The sequence below is a fragment of the Gracilinanus agilis genome, chromosome 3 (assembly GCF_016433145.1).
Source record: "Gracilinanus agilis isolate LMUSP501 chromosome 3, AgileGrace, whole genome shotgun sequence".
NCBI lineage: Eukaryota > Metazoa > Chordata > Mammalia > Didelphimorphia > Didelphidae > Gracilinanus > Gracilinanus agilis.
In genome coordinates this window covers 302,908,831-302,936,272 of record NC_058132.1, presented here as the reverse complement: position 1 = coordinate 302,936,272, position 27,442 = coordinate 302,908,831, and the positions used below count along the sequence as shown (strand labels likewise).

General features: G+C 32.9%; 1 protein-coding gene and 1 pseudogene across 1 annotated transcript in view; both read right to left on the bottom strand.

The window, feature by feature from the left end:
• DPP10 (dipeptidyl peptidase like 10) overlaps window positions 1–27,442 on the bottom strand; it is a 963,744-nt gene that overhangs the window by 861,434 nt on the left and 74,868 nt on the right. The window lies entirely within an intron of this gene.
• On the bottom strand, window positions 22,625–23,351 carry LOC123239344 (annotated as a pseudogene).

Sequence of the window (27,442 nt, the reverse complement as noted above, 5' to 3'; positions counted from 1 at the left end):
CTACCAAAACAAACACAGCAATTATATGAAAACAACTACAAAACACTTTCCAAACAAATAAAACTGGATTTAAACAATTGGAAAGCCATTGATTGCTCATGGGTAGGTCGAGCTAACATAATAAAAATGACAATTCTACCCAAATTAATTTACCTATTTAGCGCCATACCTATCAAGCTACGAAAAAACTTCTTTACTGAATTAGAAAAAACTATAACAAATTTCATTTGGAATAACAAAAGATCAAGAATATCAAGGGAAATAATGGAAAAAAATGTGAAGGAAGGGGGCCTAGCAGTACCAGATATTAAACTATACTCTAAAGCAGCAGTCAACAAAACAATATGGTACTGGCTAAGAGATAGAGAGGAGGATCAATGGAATAGACTTGGGATACATGACATCAGCAAGACAGTGTATGATAAACCCAAAGAGCCCAACTTTTGGGACATGAATCCACTATTTGACAAAAACTGCTGGGAAATTTGGAAAACAATATGGGAGAGATTAGGTCTAGATCAACATCTCACACCCTACACCAAGATAAATTTAGAATGGGTGAACGACTTGAATATAAAGAGGGAAACTATAAACAAGTTAAGTGAACACAGAATAGTATACTTGTCAGATCTCTGGGAAAGGAAAGACTTTAAAACCAAGCAAGAGTTAGAGAAAATCACAAAATGTAAATTAAATGGTTTTGATTATATTAAACTAAAAAGTTTTTGTACAAACAAAAACAATGTAGTCAAAATCAGAAGGGAAACAACAAATTGGGAAAAAATCCTTATAACAAAAAACTCTGACAGGGGTCTAATTACTCAAATATACAAGGAGTTAAAGCAATTGTATAAAAAAATCAAGCCATTCCCCAATTGATAAATGGGCAAGAGACATGAATAGGCAATTTTCAGGTAAAGAAATCAAAAGTATCAATAAGCACATGAGAAAGTGTTCCAAATCTCTAATTATTAGAGAAATGCAAATCAAAACAACTCTGAGGTATCACCTCACACCTAGCAGACTGGCTAAAATGAAAGAAGGGGAGAGTAATGAATGCTGGAGGGGATGTGGCAAACTTGGGACATTAATGCATTGCTGGTGGAGCTGTGAACTGATCTAGCCATTCTGGCTGGCAATTTGAAACCATGCTCAAAGGGCTATAAAAGAATGCCTGCCCTTTGATCCAGCCATACCATTGCTGGGTGTGTACCCCAAAGAGATCATAGATAAACAGACTTGTACGAAAATATTTATAGCTGAGCTTTTTGTGGTGGCAACAAATTGGAAAAGAAGGGTATGTCCTTCAATTGGGGAATGGCTGAACAAACTGTGGTATATGCGGGTGATGGAATACTATTGTGCTAAAAGGAATAATAAACTGGAGGAGTTCCAGGCGAACTGGAGAGACCTCTGGGAACTGATGCAGAGCGAAAGGAGCAGAGCCAGAAGAACATTGTACACAGAGACTGATATACTGTGGTAAAATTGAATGTAATGGACCTCTGTACCAGCAGCAATACAATGACCCAGGACAATTCTGAGGGATTTATGGTAAAGATGCTACCCACATTCAGAGGAAGGACTGCATATAAGAGGAAACATATAAGAAAAACAACTGCTTGAACGCAAGGGTTTGGGTGGATGTGATTGAGGGTGTGGACTCGAAACTACCACACCAATGCAACTACCAACAATTTGGGAAATTGGTCTTGATCAAGGACACATGACAAAACTAGTGGAAATGCGCATCGGCCATGGGTGGGGGGAATGTGGGGGGGGTGAAGGGGATAGGAGGAGCATGAATCAGGTAACCATGTTAAAAATGTATATTAATAAATGTTAATAAAAAAAAGGTTTTGTACAAACAAAACCAATGCATCCAAAATTAGAAGGGAAGCAACAAATTGGGAAAAATCTTTACAATAAAAACCTTTGGAAAAGGTCTAATTATTCAAATTTATAAGGAGCTAAATCAATTGTATAAAAACTCAAGCCATTCCCCAATGGAAAAATGGACAAGGTACATAAATAGGAAATTTTCAGATAAAGAAATAAAAACTATCAAAAAGCAATGAAAGGGTCAGCTGGGTAGCTCAGTGGAGTGAGAGTCAGGCCTAGAGACAGGAGGTCCTAGGTTCAAAACCCGGCCTCAGCAACTTCCCAGCTGTGTGACCCTGGGCAAGTCACTTGACCCCCATTGGCCATCCTTACCAATCTTCCACCTATGAGACAATACACCGAAGTATAAGGGTTAAAAAAAAAAGCAATGAAAAAGTGTTCTAAATATCTTATAATCAGAGAAATGCAAATAAAAACAACTATGAGGTACCACCTCACACCTAGTAATAAACAAGTAATAAATGTTGGAGGGGATGTGGCAAAATTGGGACATTAATGCACTGCTGGTGAAGTTGTGAATTGATCCAACCATTCTCGACAGCAATTTGGAACTATGTCCAAAGGGCTTTAAAAGAATGCCTGCTCTTTGATCCAGCCATACCACTTCTGTTGGCAAAAATTTGGAAAATGAGAGGATGTCCATCGATTGGGGAATGGCTGAATAAATTGTGGTTTTATGTTGGTGATGGAATATTATTGTGCTGAAAAGAATAAAGAAATGGAATAATTCCATGTGATCTGGAATGACCTCCAGGAATTGATGCAGAGTGAAAGGAACAGAACCAGGAGAACATTATACAGATAGATACACTGTAGCACAATTGAATATAATAGACTTCTCTACTAGCAGAAATGCAATGATCCAGGACAATTCTGAGTGACTTATGAGAAAGAGTGCTATCCACAACCAGAGAAACAACTGTGGGAGTAGAAACAGAAAAGAAAATAATTGCTTGATCAGATGGTTCAATGGAAACATGATTTGGATTGTAGACTCTAAATGATCACCCTAGTGCAAATGTTAATAATATGGAAATATGTCTTGATCAATGACACATGTAAAACCCAGTGGAATTGCTCATTTACTATGGAAAGGAAGTGAGAGGAGGAGAGAGAAACAACATGACTCATGCAACCATGGGAAAATATACAAAAACAAATAAATAAATAAATAAATGAACTTATAAAAAAGAATGTGATATATTTATTAGCAGTTACTGTCCTGAAAGAGTTAATACAGTATCAGAAAAGTATGTGCTTTATTTGCTCATCAGTGGGATCTAGTAGAGCAGCCTAAGGAACTCTCCAAGGTCCCTACTCAAATAGCACTGCTTATTGGAGCTCAGCATTTTCACCACATTAATCAGCTTCAACAAACAGTTCCAAGAGAACAATTTGGGCAATCCTTTGATGAACAATCTGGCTCCATGAAGGAACTGCTGCGGGGATTTTTGTTTAGGAATTTGAGAAGAAATTTGAGAAAACAGAGAAAACAGATGTTCAAGTGGGTCTATTTGTATTGCTTACAAAAATATATTTTAGGACATGGCTTCTTGTGAATTCATGGAAAAAACATAATTTAGAAACATCAAAAATTCTGCCTAATTTTTGGTAAGATATCTAGGTTATTTTCAAAGGAATTAAGTGAGTGAAAGATTTTACTTTAATATAATTGCTATCATTGCAGTAGAATTATATTTGTATTCAGAACAGCTGACATGTTCAATTCCATAGAATATTTCTTCAAAAATTAGAAAGGTTAGATAAGGAGAACACTACATCAATTTAATATTCATTTGGACACAAAACTTACCTGGCAAAACCAGATAGAATGAGGTGAATTATATCAGCATATGGTCTCTAATACCTTTGACTGCATTTGGAGTGAGGGGTAGGAAATAGCTAAGAAATTTAATTTGTGATGGATACTCTATAACATTTTCTGATTATTAATGCTGAGAGAGTGATGTGGTCAACATAAGGAATATTAGTATGGCTTTGTCACAAAAATATTTTTAGCAATATGTTTAACTTTACACTTACATTTAATAAATCAGAATGCTTTTCCTGAACAGAAATTGGGTGAAAAGCAGGTAGCGGCAGGATGGAACCAACCACCCACAGAAAATAGATAATTAGCTGCTCATCATTACTTCATACATATGAATTTGTAAAATCAGCCTTATAATGCTTGATTAATTTCCCCTACAAAGCGCTGCTTATAATTTGTGTAGCTACCAACAGGTGAACAGTCTCACTTTGAAATAGGGCCCACTTGATATGCTTTCTGTAGAATTAGATAACAGATAGGAAATAGATTAACATGCAATATATTATTTTTTAGAAAAAATCTAAATATGTATACTTATGAAAATGATCCTGAAAAGTCTAAGTTGGATAATGGAAAAAAAACACTAGATATTGTGATAAAAATAAAACATAAGTTATAATCAATTTTTCACTGACAATCCATGCTGCTTGGGGATGTAAAAAAATTAACAATTTATGTCCTTTATCAATAAAATAGAGGGAGTTTGACTGGAGGATCCCAAGCAAGTAATTTAACCTTACTCAGTTTCCTCAATTGGGTCTCAATTTCCTCCTCAGTAAAACAAAGAGATTATACTTTATGGTCCTTATAGCTATATGATGCCATGATGCAAACATAAGATCCTATGATATATTCAAGTTTAAAGGTCTATGATTCTATTCAATATTGATATAAGGGAAATCATTAAGTATGCTATATTACATTTCCAACTGCTTTTATTTACAATGATATAATCCTAAGTAATTCAATTTGTTGGGAATCCATAGTAAAAGCAAATGGAAGAAGAATATCTGTTGTTTGGATTTCAATGTGTTTTCTAATTGATACTCTCTTAAACTTGTGTAATTGTGATTTATTAGAAACAATGAGAAACCATGCTAAAAGACCAAATTCATGGCAAAAATTCGAGAAATTAAGACAGGGAGAAGAGGAATATCCTAGTAGTTTCCTCGATAGAGTAATTGAGGCAACTGAGACAATCCTGGGATTATGTGATACACATGCCCAAGACATCTTAGATCATATCCGTAGGCAATTTGTAAAAGGAACATCAATCCCAATACAAAATTACTTTAGGCAAAACTGTCCACAGTGGGAATCACTGCCACTGGAGGACGTAAGACAACATGCATCCTATATCCATGATTCAAAGCAAAAGGAAGCAAGGATAGCAAGACAAACTGACTCAGACAAGGATGAAATCATAGCTGATTTGAGAAGGCAATTGAAACACATCAAAAGAGAAAAAGAATTAGAGGAAACAAAAAAATTTGCCCTCCAAACTAGTAAGAAGCAAAATCAATACAGGCAACCTACAATTAACACTGAAAGATCAAAATAATTTTCCCCATGGTGCTTTCTTTGTGGAAGTCCAGGTCATATCTTAAAATTTTGTAGATTTAGGCAACAAATTGACTTTTCCAAGAGTGACAATTGTAATCAAATAATAATCAAAGACAGAGGTACTAGAAGGACCTATTACAACACAAAATGGTCCAAAAACAATAATGATACAAAAAGAAGTGAGGAAAGCAAACATAATGGTTTGTGCTGTAGCCATGCATGCAAGAAATTTAGCCAATCCCCATCCATAGAAGAAATGGAAAGATACATACAGATGGGAATGAAGCCAAAGTCACTATTAATCGAGGTTCCTAATTTAAAAAGGTCTAATTGTTATAATTTGGGTGTGAGAGTGTGTAGCCTGAGTGAGAAAAATAATATCAAAGAACTGGGCAAAACAAAACAGATGTCTAAAGCAAGCTACACAGAATATCAAGATATGTCTGTGGTAGATAATCAACAATGGGAAGAAATAATGCAGATCTGCAGAGAAATATATGGCAATAGTGAGGATAACTATATAAGGGATCAGCTTTCTCATTCCATCACAAAAATATTGGATGAGAAGCATAAGGATCATATAGGCACTTGCAAAAGCTTGCAAACGTATTCAAAGTCATCAAAACCTCAAACTCCTCTCTTTATTCCAAGTCTAAAACAATGGGGCAACTTGGATAAAGAACATTATGGCAAGGATTTACAATGTATCCAGAAAAGAATGCATTCAGTATCCTCAGGGGAGTTAAATGCCAAAATTCTATTCCATTCATTTGCTTCAGACACCTCACAGAAAGAGGTTAGAGAGCAAACAAATCAGTATATTGGCAAAAACTTAGATTTAAAAGTGCATTCCACTGAGTTGCAGGATGATAGCAGCTGTTTAGTAAATTCTACATCCACCTTTCTCAACCCCTTAGCTGAAGAATTCCAACCAAAAGCATGGGGAAGAGAAAGGGAACAGTTGTCATCCCCAGTAACCAGTGTGGCTAATAACATCAGTAATGAAGCTTGGTCAGTGATTGAAGATAAAACACATCTGACTTCAGTCACACAAACTTCAGGGCAAGATAGAGAACATCAGTCAGCTTCTAAGACAGTAGTCATATCTGCAGTGTTGAAGGGAACACAAACTATCTACCATACATTCCCAGATAGAACCAAAGGGAAAACTTCTGATTTGAGGCTTGACAGTTCTTTAGATGTCAGAGTGGATGGTGAATCAAATCAAACCTCCATTTCTACAGCCCTTAGCAAAAGCCAACAGGAAGTTTCCACAACTGATAATGACTCTCCAACTCTCGATGAGAAAGAGAGATTGCTCTTTAAGCCTGCTTTCTGTATTTCTGATTCTGAACTTGACTTGCCTGATGGTGCTAAAGGAAGTTCTAGTTTAGATACAAATGATACTGGATTGAGAATAAATTCAATTTGTAAAAAAAAAGGAGATTATTTAGAATTGATCCTTGGTTCCATGTCACTCATGTCAATCCAGCAAAAGACATGTCCCAACAACAACCACAAGACCCAGTCATTATACAGCACAAAGATAAATTAGCACCAACCAATCAAATAAATCCTTAGAAAGTCCACAGCCTATACATGAGATTATAGAATCAGAGCATGAATCAGAACCACAATTAGACCAAGAACCCGTGAATAATCAGATATTACACCAAATTTTACACCCAAATGATTATCCCAATCCCAATTACATCTTAAAAGAATCACCTGTAAACCATTATGACAATGAAAAAGAATCAACAGCAGACTCAACATTTGATTTGCAATCAATCCAAGACCTAGACACTGACACTGACAAATAAATAAAAACACAAAAGACTTTATCACGAAGTCTTGTTACCTGTAATCATATTTTTTAAACAACAACAACAAAAAGAAGAAACGATTAATCACATTTCATAGACATTTGAACTTTGTTCCTGCCACAAGTCAACACACCAGAACATCAGTTCCAGTGCAAGATGACAAGCGTGGGTACATCAAACAACACAAGTCAACACAACAGAACATCAGTTCCAGTACAAGATGACAAGTGCGTGGGTAACATCAAACAACACAAGTGAGGCATTGCTGACTTCGCAGATCATCACAAGGACAGCAAACCTGAAGACTACAAAAAAAAATCCGTGATCAAATACATAATCGGTGTATGGGACAACAAACCACACTGTGAAGAGGAGCATTGGAGCAGCATTGGACACATGCATTTGAAAAACATAACTTACACCCAACAGAATTCTCACTGCATTCAACACTTTAGATTCCAACCACACAATATATACATTTTACAGAAGAATTCCAGTGGAGTAAGTATATAACACTTCATTACACGGAAAGGTCACACTAAACAACACATGGAACATTTTCTGACTTCACATCTACATGTGAAACATAAACTTACACTTAAGAGAGAAGTTTGTTGGCCTTAGCACAGAATTTTCATCTTACCTTGGTTCAGACACCTTCTACTCAAATCACCTAACATTTCTTGTAAATAGTGTATATATGTATTTGCTTACTAATCCTTAGCAATAAGTTTTACTAACACATAGGGATAGTTAGTTAGCTTGAAAAGTTAGAACAGAGACAGAATTTTCTAAACTTTCTTTGTAAATACTGTACATAGCTTAAGTCTATAGTTTAACCAAAAGACTTACAAAGAATATCAGTCTTACTTATTCTTACTAACATTTCTAACATAGGCATAAGTGTACTAATATATCCATATACTAACTTTAGGAAGATGAATTAGAATTTGGAAATTTAGATTGCAAAATTTTTCTTAATTGATACTTTTGTTGCTAGTTCATAAAATTAGATAAGTACATAGATAGAATTTATTACTTTGTTTTTGTTAGCAAATGTTAACTTTAAGACTGTGAATGTTTGCATTTAATCTGCTTTTCCTTTCTGTTAAAAATTTTTGCAAAACTGAAACCCTATTCCTTTCCTATGCCTTTCCTACAACCCATCTTAGTTTTAACTTAGACTAGTCTTAGCATAGTTTAGGAGTAAGCAACCCTTTCTATTATTTTACAAAACTTAGATAGGGATAAGAGCATAGTTATAATTTAACTTAGAATCAGAGTAGTAACCCATTAGATTTTAGCAACCAGAAAATGTTGCAAGGTGCAAATTTTCCAAAAAAATACATATGAGCAGATATGTAATGCAAGGTGGCTAACAGAAACTTTTTGCTTCTGTAATTTCTAACAGTCACAAAAAGTCAGTTAAACATCTTAGAATCTTCAGAAAGTCAGTTAGAACTTAAAGCTATAAATAGAGGTAAAGTTCCAACTGGCGAGGCTTTTCCCTTCTGGCTTTTGTTTTGGCTGAACCTCTTGGCTTTGGCCTAATTACTTCGGCTTTGGCCTGTGCTTATTTTGTCTTGTGAAATTTGGATCTATCTCATTTCTCTGGACCTCTCCCTGCTCTCCCATCTCCATCCCTCCTCTTCCCTGAATTTTCTTTGAGTCCTGGGTGGAAGGGAGGGCTTGGTGATTAGACATTGTGGGTTTATTTCTATAGGCAAGTAGAGTACCCTCAAATAAGTTACCCCTAGTTTTAATGATTTGAGAAAGACTTTACTTAAAAGGCAGTCAAATCTTCCTGACTGGGAGAGCTGGATTCTCTCTGTCTAAACCTCTCCATGACCCATTTCCCACCATCACCCCTCTCCCTAGCAGCAGTTAGAAATCCTGAACCACTTTCCCCTTCTGACTGACCCTGCTATTAATAGATCCCCTTGTTACCTATTCAAACCCTTTGGTGAATCATTGTGTCGAAAATTAAGACAAGAGCTCAAGGAGAAGGAATCATTTTTCTTTTATTTCTTGAAAGAAATGGGGGCATCCATCTTGGAAGGAAGTACCTACCTCAAGACTTCCTCCAACCATCAGTTTGACTGGCAGGGAGGGGCCCTCTCGACTCCTCCCTCAAGAGACTTTAGAAACTAACAAAAGAAACCTTCCAGCCAAACCTAAACATTTCTTACTGGCCCTAGTTTCCTCCCTGTATTCTCTGACTCAAGCCTCTGGGAATAAACCTGTTTGAGCTGCCCTCTCCTACATACCCCATTTCCTCTATCTCTTATATACCTTCCCTTTCCTTCATTCCTCCTCCAATCACCTTATAATCATTTATATCCCCTTTATCCTTCCTCACACACAAATTGCATTCATTGACCCTACTCAGGTTACCTAATTTATTCTTTATAACACTTGTCCACATGAATTTGTAACACATTGAGAAAAGAAAAATGGATAAGGACCTGCATACTGTTTAAAAAGCAGGAGAGCAAGCTCGCTTTCTTCCAAGAAACTCTAAAACAAATTTACTGATCCCATGCTTCCCACAACAGCAAAGACCTGCCTTTTCAATTAAAAACAAAGTGTTTGCCACTGTTGCTATAGGGCAATAAGACAGGGCTAGTACCAATGCAAATGAGGAATTAATATTTCCTAAAGGTAATGGAAAGATATATGGTGAGTATGAGCAGTCTACAACATATTACCAAAGTATAAATCTGCAAAAGAAGTGGAGTAAAGAATGTCAACAAGTTATTGTACAACAGAAGAAGAAAACTGTGTGGTCATGTAGAAAGAGCAAGGGATATCAGAAAGATCGACACAGTGTTCCACTGCTATCCTCTCAATATCTTGAGAAAGAAGGGAGGAATTCCAATTTAGACAAGTCATTTTAGAGAAGCAATTTTATTTCATTGTTCCTTGGTTTCCTCATCCATAACAATAAAGGAAAATATTATATGGTTTTCAATTTTTTTAACAAACTTTCTTTCACTGCTGTTCAATGTTTGTTTTCTGTGGATATAACAGAAAGTTAGTCATACTGAAGGTAAGGGCAAATCATTGAAAGAGTATAAGTCTGAGGTAGGAGGTGGAGGTGGAGTCCATACAGTAGACAAAAGGCAGAGGCTCACCTGAGCTCTTCCAATTTTCTCTCAAACATATTTAAAATAATGTCTGGGCAACAGAAATGACAAAAGGAAGGAGTGAAACCATTTTCCAACCAAAAACAACTTAGAAGAAGTAGGAAAGGTCTACCATAGGGAGATGAGAGTGGAATGAAGTCTAGCACATTCTATACATTCTATACCAGGGTGGCTCATATCTCAGCAAGCCAGCAGTAGACCTTGTGGAAAAGTGATTCAACAGTCATTGCTGTTGACCTACATTAACAATGACCTACAAGGCTCTCAGACCACAGACAGAAAAGGGGTCAAGCAACTCATTAAAAGGAAATAATAAAGGCCCCTTTCCTGTTTTGAATACTCTGTCACATTGATCTTATACTTATATGGTTCATAATTCTGAGTCATATTCCTGGTCTCAGTTCTAATATGAGATGGAATACTAGTACAATGGAACACTAAGTCCTCAAGGAACAGGAATCCTGGTGAAAATTACAGTGGATAAAATAATTTTTGGGTCACTCACAGACCAAAGAAAAGGCCAAAAGAATAGTAAACACCTCTCCTTATATCATACTGCCTGAGAAGAACTTAAAACTGATAGACTACCAGAACTAGCTCAGAAAATATCTGCATAAAATTCCTGAAGCTTGGAACAGCCCCTCCCCCCATAGCAGAAGAGCAGATTGCAACTTTAACAGTTATTTTTGATATAAGAAAATAGACTGGAAAAATGAGCCAACAACACCAATGAAAAAATAATTTAATAATAGAAAGTTACAATGGTAAAAGAAATATAAAAACAAATTCAGAAGAAGAAAAAAAATGTTTAAAAATGCTATATTCAAAGCTTCAAAGAAAAACATGAATTGGTCTCAGGACCAAAAAGAATACCTGGAAGAACTGAAAAAGTGTTTTAAAAATTAAATAAGATACACAGAGGAAAAGTTTAGGAAAAAAAGAGAATGACACAAAAAATTCATCGAAAAGGGGTTGACAGTTTGGCAAAGGAGGCACACAATCACATATATCTTAAAAACACAATAGACAAAATAATAAAAGATGAATAAAACAGAATTGGCCAAATGGAAAAATATATACAAAAATTCACTGAAGAGAAGAATTCTTGAAAAAGTAGAATTAGTCACATGGAAAATGAGGTAAAAAAACCTAAGTGAAGAAAACAATATTCCTAAATTAAAATTGGACAATGAAAGCTAATGACACCATGGAACATCAAGAAACAATAAAAATAATTAAAAATACAAGAAAATTGATAAATCTCATTAGAAAAATCAATTGACCTAAAAAATAGATTCAGGAGATCCAAAAAATATCATACTACCTGAAAGCCTAGTGTGAAAAGGAGTTTTCTTAATCTCACTGTCTCTTTAAGAGCAGAATTTCTAAGTAGGAGTTTTACAGCTGAGAACAGCACTGAGAGACTTTCATGAGCCAGAGTTAAGGTTCTATTACCTAGGAGATGAGAAAGTTATATATAAAAAAGGATGGACTTGACAGTTGGTCTCTTTCTACTCATAACATTGAGGGAGAAGGATCTCTCTGGGATCTTTTTCTCCTCATAACTTTGAGGGATAAAGAGATGTCTCTGAGGGATTTTCTCTTCAGAATTTTGAGAGAGCAGTAGTCTGTATCTGTGTCTCTGTGACAGGCAGTTTCACTATTTACAGTTGAGGGAGAAGAACTACTTAAAGGAGGTTGTTTGATGGTTAGTGCTCATTAATTAGCGTAGGTAGATAGATAGGGAATATATTTCCAGTATGCACAGTGTAGTTGAGATAGGCCTGTTTTGCCAGGCAAGAAGATTCTGCCCAAGAAAGCATTTAGATTAAGGGTTTCATAGAAATTTTAGTATAGGATATTAGGTATAGTGATAAAATAATTGAATGACCATATTACTTTCCTCCCTCCTATTTCCTATCCCATCTTCTTCTCAGAATAAATAAGTGTTGGCCTTTTATCAAACTGCTCTTCTCACATTAATCAAACTCCTACCCCAAAGTAGGCGAGTCAGGTAGGATTTTGGTTAATCTATTCATCTCCAATAATGGGAAAAAATTAGAAGTATAATCATGGCATTAAAAACCATGGTGCACTTAGTGCAGGAAGAGGTTTCTCTGTACTTCAAACAGCTCCCCCTAGTGGAGAACTTCAATAAGATTTAAATCTCAAAGTTTTAGATATTCTAAGGATACTGCCATTTATAGGATTTTTGTTGTTGTTGTTGTTTTATCAGGACTGATCCAGTTGTATCTAGTAGTTGGTCAGATTTTAGCAAATAAAAGAAATATTATATACAGTATCACATTGTATAATAATTAATCATAAATGGCAGTCATTCATAGAAATATAAAGATCTAAGACAATTCCAAAGGACTTACAATAAAACATGCTATCCACCTCCACAGAAATAATTCGTGGATCCGAATTCAGATCAAAGCACATTAAAAAAATTCTTATTTGTTCTTATCTCTGTTTTCTTTCATAAACTAATATGAAATTTTATTTTGTATGACTTATCATGTATAACCTATTTCAAATTACTTTCTGTCTCAGAAAGTAGAAGTTAGGCAGGCACAGAATTTGGAAGTATACATTTTTAAGTACAATTATTAAAATTGTTTTTCCATGTTACTGGGAAATATATAATATTTTAAAAACATCAAACAGATATGAATTTTCTTATTTTCACAGATGTTTAGGACAGAGCAAACTTTAAAGATCACTTACCCAACCTTCCTGTTTTATAGCTGCAAACATTGAGGCTTACAGTGGTTAAGTATCTAGTCACAGAGGTACAAATTTGTGGAACCAATATTTAGACCTAGATAATCTGACTTCAGATACAGTACTTTCTCCATTGTACCTCACTGCCTTTGCTGGTATTTTTGACAGCTTAAAACTGCAGCTTATCTCAGGTCTGAGAAGTTGGTATTCTTCTGACAAGAAATGTAAATTTTTCATTTCTTCAAAGCAGATTTGTTGGACTCTACAGTTAAAATTGATAAATTTTTCTTGATGTCACCTTCACATTTTGAAAGAAATTTTACTAGAGTCTGCATAGCACTGTGGATCCATGCCCGTGACTGGTTACCTTTTCCAGTTTGCCTAAGAGGTGGTTGTTGCAAGGGAGTGGGGACTGTCCTGAACCTGAAGCTTGATTGGCTAGCATTATGATGAGAAGATTTTGATCTTTGAAATCCAAAATTATAATTATCTATTTATTTCTTTTAATTCTAAGATGAAAATAGATACAGAAAATCATTGTGCAGCAATGAATACAGTGGAACCAAATTTCAAACTTATTGAATGACTAATCATTGAATTAAAACCCTCATGTTCATCAAAGAAATAAATAGATCATTATATGCTCTTATTTTTATAAAACAGAATAAATATCTTGAAATGAAAGAAGATAAATTAATATGTGAAGTTTTGGACAGGTCAGCCTTCAGGAATGAAAGGAAAAAAACATCATCATGAATCCATGGAATAGAGTACATATTTAATAACTTTAAATAGATGTTATAAAATAGTCAAGTTTCTCTTTGAAAAACTGAGGAAACATTGTTTCTAAACAAATTCAAGATTTTCTATAAGTTATGACTCAATTTCCATTTTAATGTATAATTTGAATGCAGCAAGATCTGCTAGTATACTTATTTTTCAAATTCAAATTTGTTCCAATTTAATTAATATATTAGGGAACAATTTGAGTATTTATATGTTTTTATCTAACATATTAAACTGTCTTTGTTTTTATTACATGTCTATCTATTTTAATGCATAATGACAAAAATTTTTGAGTTTTGTTCACTTAATCTCAATTTTCCAATAAGTCTCACTGTTTTCTTTGGACAATTTTTCATAACATAGTGATTTGGCAGAATGTGTATGTCTTATGTGAACTAATTGTAAAATATTGGTGCTTCCCTAAAAGCATTCAATATTGTTTGCAGTTTAATAAAACATGAGAGGCTTTTTGCCAAAAAAAGAAATATTTGCTAAAGTTGTCATAACATAACATGTTTCAGGTGAGGTAGTTCATCGGTGTGCATTCTAATGTACTCAAGAACATAAAGGGGCAATAAGACTTGTATTTCTATAGTAACCTACCTTAAAGTATAAACTCATAACATGTGAATAAAATATATTAGGAAGCAAGATAAGGCCATGACCAAAGCTACCAGGCTTCACTTGAGAGTAGTTGCAGTTAAAAAATTTAAAAATTATCAATAAATGGAGGTTATTACTTATATTTTATATCAAATTTCTAGCTAGCAATACAAACAAAATCAAAACAATGCTTCAATGAGGCAGAATTCTGTCCCTTTTAATTTTCTGCTATACCAAAAAAGTTGAACTTTTACTTACTAGGATATATTTATGAATTGCTAGTATAAAATAATACCTTGGTAGTAGTTTTCAGATAAGTTCACTAAACTAGTCCTCAGAAAATAAATATAGAGATTAATACTGTGTCCATATTCAAAGTCCTTCTCTACTTTGATAGGACCTTCAAGAGGTGTCATTTTGTTTTCATGGGCTTTCAGAAACCAGTCATCATTTATATCTTCCAGAAGGTAGAATCAGAACAGGATTTTAAATAAAAGGATCAAATAATTAGAGTTATAAGCATTAAAATTTGTTTGAAAATGGTAAGAAGCATCAAATGTAATCCACTTTTATGTTGCAAAAGTATATGTAATCAATAATACAATTAGAACGATATAAAAGAATAGCTACATTTTCTAACTTTCAGTTGGTTTGAGTTCTATTTGAATGATAGATATATGTATTTCAAAAGTGAAGAGAGTATTTTTCAGCTAAAAATAAAAGATTTTATAGAAAAAGTTAAAAATAGTATAAGTAATTTCCTCTTTTCATAAAATGAAACAAAAAATAAAAGGAAGAAAAATTACCTTCCATTTTAATGCCTAACCTTATATATATATTTTTGGACCTAACATCTAAGACTGATGTCACTAATGCAACTAATAAATAAAAAAAGATCAATTGTATCTCTACCCAGATACATGTTTTATGAATAAAATTCTAGGGGGCATCCAGAACTAGTTGACTATGAAACTCAGAAAGCTAGGGCTAGAACCCTTCTGTAGGAGTGGGGAAGGGGATGTATTTTTTTCATCTGCTTAATTTCCTTCTTCTGGGCAGACAAGTGGTGAAATACAGTAGTAGAATAAATGTTGAAATGGCTTTTTCAAATGCAAATGTTGTTATGAAGTATTATAATCAACTATTGCAAATTATGGACCAATAGGATACTAGGACTGAGATATTTAGAAGTTACAGTAGTATTCAAAAATTAATGAAATATTTTTGAAAAAGTAAAAATTGTGTGAAAACAAAACTCTATTTGTCATTCTCATCATTTTATTTATGTGACTACAAGAAAGACTAAGAAGTATTTTTCCTTTCTTATTCAATTCCAATGACTTCTTATTACATGATGGATGAAACTGAACCAGTGTTTATCTTTTAAAGCTTACACATCATAGTCCCAAGCTATCAAGCTAGGCTCAGTATACATTACCCTTAATTCCTCATTCAGTGACCTATAGTCAATGTGGACTTGCTTTACAACAAAAGAGAAATTAAAAACAGAATTTGAAAGAATTAATTTACCTATTTTGGGTATTGGTTCCTGTGAAAGCAGTTGTAGAAAAGAGTCTGTCCTAAAATTCTGGCAAAAACAAGCAAAATTTGATTTTCCAGAAGAACTATTTTCTTAGGCCTTTGATATAAAGTCTAGCTTTGAAAACTTCTTCCATCTCTCTTCCTCAACTAAGAAATGATTTACCTTCAAAATAAATGAAACTGGGGTATATGTTCACCACTGAAATTCTGCTGATGCTGATAGCCAAAATGCCAGGAGAAGCCAGCAAGGTTTACCTACAAGGCACAGTATGAAAAAAGGTGTTGAAAGGGATGTGTATGGTGTACTGAAATGGTAACAGAACTTAAGTCAGGGAGACCAATTAGGAAGCTCCTTTTTTTTAAAGTCACTTTTTAAATTTTTATTTAGAGTCAGCGTTTTTTAACATTAATTCCTTGGGGAAGGGAAAGGGGGTCACACAAAGGGAAGTGTGTAGGAGTGGAGAAAGCGAGCCAGATCCAAGTTCAGACAAGAGTAGTACCACAGGACAGCAGGAACTACACTGGCACTACCCCTTTTAATCCTGAAGGATTACCTCACTGTCCAGGGACAAACACCATCAATTAGGAAGCTCACAAAAGAATTTTGGTGGGAGATGATGAAGACATTGAATTAAGATGTTGGCTGTATGATTAAAGGAAGGTTTTCATGAATATTCAATTAACTTTACCAACTATTTTGATCACTTTTCCTATTTGGAAATATTTATTAAACAGGCATGATTTTTCATAATAAACTTTATGTAATCTTTTTAATACAACCTCTTAATGAACAAAGAATCTTTTCTATATATCTTTCCAATACTGCCAACAAATAACTATATTTCAGCTACATGATAACCTATAATAATGGAGAACTAAATACACATCAAAGCATTCCATTTCACTTTTGGATAATCTTACTTGATATGAATGTCAAATAATCAATTAACTACACATCCAACTACTTATCACAAATTTTTGTAAATTTTTCTACATAGCATATTCAGGAAACTTTTTAGGAGTTTCAGTAATATTTGGGGCTTGCTGCAATGAGTGGTATCTCATCTGAAACAGAAATAACTGAAAAAAAACACTCCTATCTTCAGAAACTTTTTCCTCCATTTAGTTTTTGCACTAAGCATCCTTCACTAGTAAATATTATTTTAGAATATATTTTTTCTGTTTTCTGTGGTCGGTCTAATGGCTGGGGAAAAGATCTCTTGTGTGATCTTCCTATTTAATCTTATATGAGAAATGCAAGTAGGAATTCTATGAGCAAAAATTTATTCTGAGTCAAACACTTTAAAAAATCAACTACAATAAGTACAATGGGATGTTCTTTTTTCTGTCCCCATAAGTCAACCATATCACTCAAAAGACAGATATTATTACAGAATATTTTCAAAAAGTCAGTCAGTTCCTTTCTTACTATTTTAAACAAAGCTATCATTGCTTTTGTTGAAATGCAGAGAAATTATTTCAAAAGCACAATAACATTTCCTTATATTTGCCTGCCACAATTGGAATATTATTGGATCCAATATTAGAATATTATCATTTCTAAGAAATTAAGGGGAGAATTATTTCTAAGAGATTTGGAAATAATTGTATGTATCAATACATATATAAATGAGTAGAATTAGAAGAAAAATTATAATATTACCTGAATATTATGAAAGATATTAAGTTTGAAGACATAAGAGCTCAAATCAACTAAGTGATCAACTATTATTCAAAAGGAGCAATAAAGTGGAACACTTCCTATTTCTTAACAGAAAGATGATGGACTCTTGCAAAACATCCAATGTCTTTTTGTGTGAGAACAATGTGGGGATGTTTTGCTTGGCTATGCTTATGTGAAATAAGAGGTAGTTATATCTTTCCTTGCTTCCTTTATTCCATATACCTTCCCCTCCCCCTCTTTTCAATGAGGAAATAAAAGTGGGAAAGAAAATGAATGATTGCTGAAGAAATAATGTTTAAATGAACTAAATTGGTATGACTAGTGCTATGATCTATAAGTCTAGGGACTTGATGCTAATTTGGAATATCCAGTTTGGGGCACATATTTGCTGTCTTTTAATGATCAGAGCTTCTTTTTCAAAATGCTGACAAACTTAAAACCTAAATAATACATTCTAGGATGTTCCTGGGAATCAAAATACAACTAACTTAGAATGTACAGACTTTTGTCTATTCTAGCCACTCTTGAAAATCTGAGTAACATTTGTACTTCTCAAATCCTTTGGCCTAAGATCCTCCTAAGTACAAAAATTCTACAAATTTATAAATAGTTAATAGTTAGGTGCTTGTGAAAAATAACTCAGTTATTCTACAACAAAGACTTTCCTCCAAATTGTACATGACCTCAATAGAAAAGAGAAATTTAAGCCTATCTTTGAAAAAAACCTTCAAAATATACAATAGTATGTGTATGCCAATCTGTAAAATCAATCCAAAATTACTGATCAGAAACTAAGGTTTTAATGCTGAATTCACTCATGATATTTTAGTAGACTTTGAAGTCTTAAAAATCTCATTCAAAAAGTTGAAAAGTAAATCATATCCTAGGTCTATCAGGATTTTAATTAAATGTTATTTTTATTGTAATTAATTTTTATTGTAATAATATTGTAATTAATTATGTAGGATACATAATTATTCAAAGAAAGACACAGTGCTCCTGAAGATTTCAGTTACTGCTTACCAACTGAGAAAAAGTGTTAGAAAAACTTGAAAGCAGTATGGTAGAAATGATGTTTAGACCAATATCTCACATTGTATTTCAAGAGTAACATCAAATAGGCATAGGACTTAGATACATTCAGCAAATTAGAAAAGGAAAATAGAAATTACTTGTCAAATTTATGGATAGTTCCATGACAAAACAAGTGATAGGATGGATTTATTTAGAGAAAAAATGGACAACATTAAGTATATAAATTAAAATGGTTTTATAAAAATGAAACCAATGCAGCTAAAATTTTGAAAGAAGGAGAGAAAAAAGAAAAGTTGTTATAGCCAATCTAAAAAAATCCTCATTTCTAAAATATATCACAATGATTAAAATTTACAATAAAGTGATATTTCTCAATTGATAAGTGTTCAAAGATATGAGGTTTTCTGAAAAAGAGTAAATTTAATTTTATGTAGCTTTATAAAATTGTATAAATTACTAATGATTAGAAAAGTACAAAGTAAAATGAACCTGACATTCCACTTCACCTTCATTAGATTAATAAAGTTGACAAAAAGGGGGAAATGATACAAACTGAAAGGTTAGTAGAAAAAGAGCCATATTAATAAATTGTTGGTAGAACTGTGAACTGGTCTATCCATTTTGGAAACCAGTTTGGAACTCTATCAACAGTGCTATTAAACTGTTTGTACCCTTTGATTGCCTGATAGCTCTGTTCACTCTATGCCTGAATGTAATAGAAAGACAAAAAGAACATATATATATATATAGTTAGAGCAACTTATTTTGCACTGGAAAAAAATAGAAATTGAGGAAATTAATATTTCTATGGACATCAGATGTAGAAAATTATTACACAAGTAATGGAATATAAATGTGTTAAGAAATTCTTTTCCTCTAAAAATAATGAAGGGAATGGTTTCAAAGAAACCTGGAAAGACTAATATGAACTAATAGAGTTAAGTAAATAGAACCTGGTGAACAATCCATACAAAAGCAAAAAATATCAAGAATTCAGTTTTTCATATGCTATTAAAATTGTTCAGAAAAAAAATATATACACAGTCCAAGAGTACTCTTGATAAAAGATAATATTCTCATGCTAAGTTGAAGTGATGAACTCAAAGAAAACTGAAATTTTGATGAGGTAAGAATAACTAATATAGTAATTTGCTTTGCTTGAATGGACCTATTTCTAATAGGGGTTTTGTTTTTCACATTTCTCAATAATGGGGTGGTGGACAAAAAAGAAAACTAATTTTCATTTTACATTATTTTTAAACTTTATTTTGTTACTATTTTACAATATATATTTTGCCATTGTTTTTCATTTTATATGAGTTTTAATAAAACATAATGGCATAAATGTTACCAGAAGCATAGAAAATCCAGAAAAGCCTATTAATTTATATTAGATGGATTTCTATTAATTTAATATATTTAAAAAGCATGTGATATTCTAAGAATACATACCATTTCAAAAATATAAATGAAGCTCAATAATGATGCTTGAAATTGACTAATCCTATATGAATCGCTTTTTTTCTTACACATTTGAATTACTTATCACTCTTAAAATTTCAACGTGATGTTAAAGTTCTCTTCAAAGAGCTCTTCAGCAAGAATAGTATTCTCTATATTTCAGAAAGGAATTAGTTTGGTTTCATGCAGAGATCCTCTTGTGCTCCCACTGAGTAAACAGAAGAAGAAATCTTTCTTTCACAAACATAAGGATCATGAAATTTATAACCTAGAGATCTCTTGTAATACACCTAATAAAATAATAATAATAACTTAATATTTGAACAATACTTTAACAATATATTTTCCTTTGACGAATGAAAAATCTGAGGCTAAGATTGATTAAGTCACTTGCCAATGTTATAGAGTCAATAAATACATCAACAGAGTATGAATACACATTGTTTTGAAGTTCAAACTTTATACACTGTCACCTAGGTGTCTAGGAAACATATCTGATGGTGGGAGTTGAGTTATTTGTTTCTATCAGTATAGTAAAGAAATGAATAATAAGAAAAATTAGTGGAAAACAAAAAGATATTTCATCTCAGCCTATGGACTTTTCCAATGCACAATGAAGTATCTAGAATACAATGTTGATAGAATACATATTTATAGAATGAAGATCAATGAACATAAATGGAGTAATTTGAATGGAGTTAGTCGGATGTAGTGATGATGCCACATAATAGCAGTTATAAAGTTGTTGTCAAGTTCCCAGGGATGTCAAAAGAATCAACTGTTTCAGTGAAATCATATGAATCCATCCCATTTAAAATATTATGAATCTCATAAAAATATAGGAAAGTAGTGTGGTGAAAAAATGGTGGATCAAATAAAAAATAATCTAACTTGAGGAACTTAGGAGAAAAAATGCTATCCACATCCCAAGAAATAATTTTGGGAGGAGAAATGCAGAAGAAAAACATGATTGATCTCATAGTTCTGTGGGGATATGATTTGGGTTTTGGCTTAAAAGATTACTATTTTGCAAATATGAATAATATGGAAATAGGTTTTGAACAATGATACATATATAACCCAGTGGAATTGCTTGTCAGTTCCAGGAAGAGGTAGGGAAGAGGGGTAGGAAAAATCATGAATCATATAACCATAGAAAAATATTCTAAAACAATTAATTAAAAAAGAAATGGAACTTAGAGAAGAAAATATTCTGCCAAATGGTAACAATTGATCTACCATTACATGTGACAGATTAAACATTCTTTATATTTTCTAAATATTTTTCTTTGATTTAATGCCTATTTTATCTTTTCTAAATTACATGTAGAAGCAATTTTAATCATTTATTTTCTCATATTTTGAATTACAAATTATTTCACTCCCTTTAGTCCCCCCCTCCCTGACAAATTAAGCAATTTAGCCTGGGTTATATATGTGCCATCATGTAATATATATTTCCATGTTTATCATGTTGTAGAAGAAGTTACATACCACTAATAGAAAAAATACTGAAAGAAATAAAGTGAAAAATGACATTCTTTGATTTGCATTGAGATTCCACAAGTTTTGTTTTGTTTTGGAGGCTAATGGTATTTTTAAATCATGAGTACTTTTGGATTGTTTTGAATCACCATATTGCTGATAATAGCAGAACCAATGACAGTTGATCATCATGAAATATTGATGATGTTATTATGCAGTGTTCTCCTGGCTTTGTTCATTTTCCTTTCATCATTAGTTCATACATGTCTTCCCAGGTTTTTCTGAAGTCATTCTGTTCTTTGTTTCAAATGGCACAATAGTGTTCTATTACAAAAATATTCCACAATTTCTTCAGTCATTCTCCAACTGATAGACATCCTCTTATTTTTTTAAATTATCATCTTTGTTTTATTTCATATTTATATATTTATTTCATATTTATATATAAATTTATAATTTAATTCCATGATTAAATTATAAAATTAATGGAATTCCCTATTGATATGCTGTTAAATAAAAATTTAATAGATCTTCTAAGTCTTCAGGAAGTTAAACGCAACATAATTATAGTCAATCATTAATAAAAGGGAACTGCAGTGGCTTTTCAAGGATTAGATGAAAGCCAAAATATCAAGGCAAATAATGAAATCAAATGCATAAAATAGTGTCAGGAAAGTGACATGTATATCACTATTACATTTATTAATCTGTCTTGTGAAATCATAGCAAAGAGACGAGTACTATTCAGCTACATAAAACTGTGAAGTGTTTTCACTATCTGCAAACTGAGTGCTGGTAGCGTCTTGTTGAGTTGTTAATTCTTTTTTTGTACAAAAAGGTATAAATATTCTATTTCAGAAATCTGGTTCCCACATCAGCCAGAAGAAACATTCGGAAGTATGGTATGCTGTGAGATCACTGGTCCTCCAGAATAATTCTACTGGGTCATGTGATGTGAGTTAAGTGATGCACTGAGAAGGTGTCTGTGATAGTCTCTGTGAAAAACTCTGTCCCAAAGGACACTAAAGTTCTCTTACAGTAAATCCATTTTGGGTCTGTAATGTAGCAGTAGAAGTACTTTCTTAAATCTCCATCTGGTAACAACTACAGACATGAGTGTGTGGTCCTTGCCAAGAATTTCTTCATTGCAAACTATATCCATCTCATTAAAAGATGAAAGGTTAATTTTTTGGCAATGAACTTCTTTAAATGCAAGACTGTTGTCTGTGCTGAACAGTGGATCCATTTTCATTCCAATCCACTTAATTTGTTGTTATTGCATTCTGGGTAGATGCTTACCTGTTCATCACTTCTGTGATAGTCAATATCCTCTTCTTGTTTTTCTTCTGATGTTTCTTTGTTGGAATCGTCATTGGCCATTCCTATGTGATCTAAGTGTTGCTTTGCAGATCAAGTCTCCCCTTTGATGTTTCCAGGCACTTCCATGCCTAATTTGTGATAGAATTCCCTGTTTCCTCATTTCCACTTATTGGAGGTCTGTTACCGATTTCTAAACAATATCTTGCATTGTCCTGTCATGACCAATGTATTGTAGTGGATGACTCTGATGAATAACAATTCTACATATAGGACAAGTATTATTTTTCTACCAAATACTTTACCAGGAAACTTTTACAGAAGGTATGACAACACTCCATTACAGTGATAGCATCAATTAGGTATGCATTGCACAGGCAGCATATGATATGGGCATTTATATCCCAAAACTTAATCTTTCCTGTCAACATCTTTGGTATCTCTTCTAGATGTTTTCTTTGTCTTCAGTTTGTCTTCACATTGGATTTTTAGGTACTGGCTTTACTTTGTTATTCCAGTTAGTCTGTCTTAATCTGTATTCTGGCTTTTCGCCATTGCTCCTTTCATCTGCCCTTGTTTATTTTCCATTTTCTAGCAGACAGACTGGAATCTCATGTTACATTTTGGATACCTTGACTTGAATATTGCGAGAAGGTGTAATCCCCAACCTCTTAATTTTTAGGACCTGCTAAAATACTTTTATACAAATCAGCTCTTTCCTCTTTTTATTTCTTTGGAATACCAACATATTATAATGATATTGCTTGATCAAAAGTTATGGATAATTTTATGATACATTGGCATCATTCAAAATTGCCCTTCAAAATAGTTAAATCAGTTCATAACTCCAACAAGAGTACATTAATGTCCCAATTCTTCCCATATACACTCCAAAATCTATCATTTTCCTTTTCTGCTACATTAATAAATTTGATAAGCATGAAAAGTTACCTGAGAACAATTTTAATTTTCACTTCCCTAATCAGTAGTGATTTTAAGAATTTTTTCATATGAGCATGAATAACTTTGGTTTCTTCATTTGAAAGTTGATTGTTCATATCTTTTGACCATTTATCCAAGAATTAGAGCTCACATATCATATATATTTCCTTTTGTAGTTATGAAGGGGGAAAGTTATGTATTAGGGTAAATAATTAATTCAGAGAAGAATATGCTCAAACAAGAAATAATAGACAGAAGATAGCAGCAAAAATAAGTTGACCACAGTGGTGATGAAGATGATAATGATAAATTTATGGCAAAAAGTGTAAAAAGGAAATTCTTTTTAAATGGTGAGTAAGAAGTATTTAAGGAAATAAACAATGTTGATCTATACTTTAACCCACCATTAAAAATTAATTGAGCAAGAGACCAAATAAATGATAAATATGGAAACCCAATAAGAATAGTAGTTCTTACTTAAGTTGAAGTTTTAGGGTGCAAAATGCTTACTTCATAAAAATCCTGAAACGAGTTAATGGAATTTATTTCTAATTTTGTAGATGAGAAAACTATTTCACAGAGAGGTTAACTGACTTACTCAGTGTCAAAAAAACTATTATGCATCACAATTCAGGATAGATTCTAAGTCTCTGGTCTTAATCAAATGCAAAAGCTAATTGCATACCATGAAATCCAAACCCAGTTTCCTAAAGAAATGTAATCTAATATGCACATAATTTTAAATCAATACTAATTTGCTAATACATAATTTAACTCAAACTAAAGAACAATAAAAAACACCTTTCTACAACCAAGATTGATTTGTACTACTTTTAAAAGGTGATCTAAAAGACTGCTCTATGGCAAAGAATTCTTGAAAAGGCTGCTAATTGAAAAAAATCAGAATAATGGTAAAAACTTTTCATTATTTCTAACTTTTTATTTCTTATTTTTATTGATGATGAGGATAATGGAAAATTTGAGCAAGTAAAGTTAATAATAAAAAGGAATTTAAGGGTCAGAGCAACCCACTGGATTCTTTATAGGTAGAACACACTTCCTGAGCTTTTGGCAATTTTTTTTTAGTGCAAACCATTCACTTTATTCTTCCTAGCTTTAAAAACCCAGTGTTGGAGGCAGGCAACCTGGTCCTGAAGGAGTCTTGAGCTGCTGGAGAACCCGGCCCAGCCAAGGCAGGAAGGGAAGTGCTCCTGCCTCCCTGCCTGGCTACATTGTGTTCCATTATGATTCAGGGCCCTGAGAAGAAAGCTCATTTGTTTCACCACCGTGGCATGGTCACATTACCAATTTCACTGGAAACTTTTAGCAATTTAAAGATCATTATGAAAGCCTAAGACAAAACAGTACATCCAGGTACAGAATATGTAAATAAAACCAAAGTTGTAATGGCAACTTTTCCTGATAGAAGAAGATAAATATATAGTAGAAAATTATCATTCTTTCCCTTTCCCCATCTTTTCTTTCCTTAAGTAATATGTCCTCTATTCTGTCTTGATATATTATATAAGAAGATTATATTGGTATTATTATGATGTATATACCAACATTAAATAAATTTGAATAATAATTCTTTCACTATTTCTTTCCTATAACTAGTAATTTGGTTTAGCTAATACAGTTCCAAGTTCAGTCCCCACCTCTGAAAATTCCTTGCTGTCTGTGAGCATAAAAATTAAATTTTCACGTTTTCTGGTAATTCAAAGATCAAGTTACTAAGATTCTTTTTTTTCCCTAAAATGGGAGTCCCTTTGCTAATGCAATCATAGGTCCAGTACTTATCTCTATGAACTTTCTTTTAGATGGTAGGTAAGTAGGCAAAGTTTACTTAACTTGGTGTCTGGGAATTTTTTAGAAGATACTGATAACTGTACTTGCATGTGATAGATTTTCTTTGTCATCATGGGTATTTTTTTTATTTTTGGAATTAAAAACATTATTCGAAGAAGAATTCTAGAGCCATCTGTATATTGTCAAAGTCATTCATGACCCACAAAATTACTTTAAAAGCTCTTCAATCAAAAATTCATAATAATATTAGAAATATGTTCATTACTTCAAATTCATTATTTCCTTTTTTATTAATGATGGGGAACATGGACAATTAATAGGGGGAAAATGCGGAAAATAAAGGTAATAATAATATGGAATTTAAGGGTAAGACCAACCAAAAAAATCTTTATGGGGATGGAAAACGCCATAACCTCCATGGATACTCATGGTTTGAAACCCTCTGGCTTCACAGATTCTAAGTTCCAGGCTTCAAATTCTCCCTTGTAAATCCTGATAAATATCTAAATTCCTCTTGATCTTTGTTGCTGATTCAGTCTCAGATGATTGTGCCACCAGAAATTTAGAATAGGGAATTCTATGAAAAGGAGAAAACTTCATTTATTTCAGTCAATACTTGTAAGGCCTCCCACAAGTCAAAAGGCCAGTGTTAGCTGGAGATAACCAAAAATATATAAGACCTACCTGCAAGGTACGTAATAACTACACCTTATATTTTGTTATAAAATTGTAAATAAAAGCAATAAAGAACCTACAATTCTAAAACACTTTTAGATAAGATTCTTTGTGGAACACAGTCGGTACTATTATTCTCATTTTAAGGATAAATTAACTAAACTTGGAAGAGGGCTAAATGAATTGCCTGAGGTTCTTATGTTAGTAAGTTGCAAAAACCATAACTTGAAAGTAATTGAACACCAGTCTTCAAACTCCTATTCTAGGCTTCTGTACAATATAACTGATTACTTACATTATATAGGAGAGGAAATAAAACAGGTATAAAATTAAATGGATAGTTAAGTGATGCAGTGGATAGAGACCTAGACATAAACTTAGGAAGATCTGAGTTTGATTCCTCTTCAGACACTTTATTAGTTTTGTGACTCTGCATGTCCAAGTAACTTTGCTTCTCTCAGCCTCAATTTCCTCAGCTCTAAAATGGAAATAATACAACTTGCCCTCAAGATTATGAGGATCAAATGAAATAGAATATAAAATACCTTGAAGACCTTAAACTCTATAGAAATGCTAGCTATGATAATGTTGATGACAATGATACACTAGATTTTTATGTTCTAGGAATCATTTCCATAAATTAATAAACATGCATTAGGCCCTTACTATGTGCAAGGTACTATACTAAGAGCCATGGGTTCAAACACAGGCAAAAGATAGTATCTGTTCCCTTTGAGAGCTTAACTTGCATTTATTTCAGTTATTTTCTTTTTATATATTTGGTATGAAACTAATTCATCTTGTATAACCCTTTAAATATTATATGTAACTACACAGTTATAAAGGATAGTCCCAGTTGTTTCTTAACTGTGATATATAAGGAGAAATTTAGCTGAAGAATTCCTGTCATAAACCTTCTTATGTTAATTACATGTCTTTATTATCTCTTGATTCTGAAAAAAGATTACAGAATCAAACATAGTTGTAAAAGTAGGAATAGCATTTCCTTTTTAGGAAATTATATCAATAACGGGGTCCTCAAATTTTATGATTCAGAGGGATGACTTTGTTTACCTTTATTCTCTTCTTAAGAGTTATTATCTGAGGG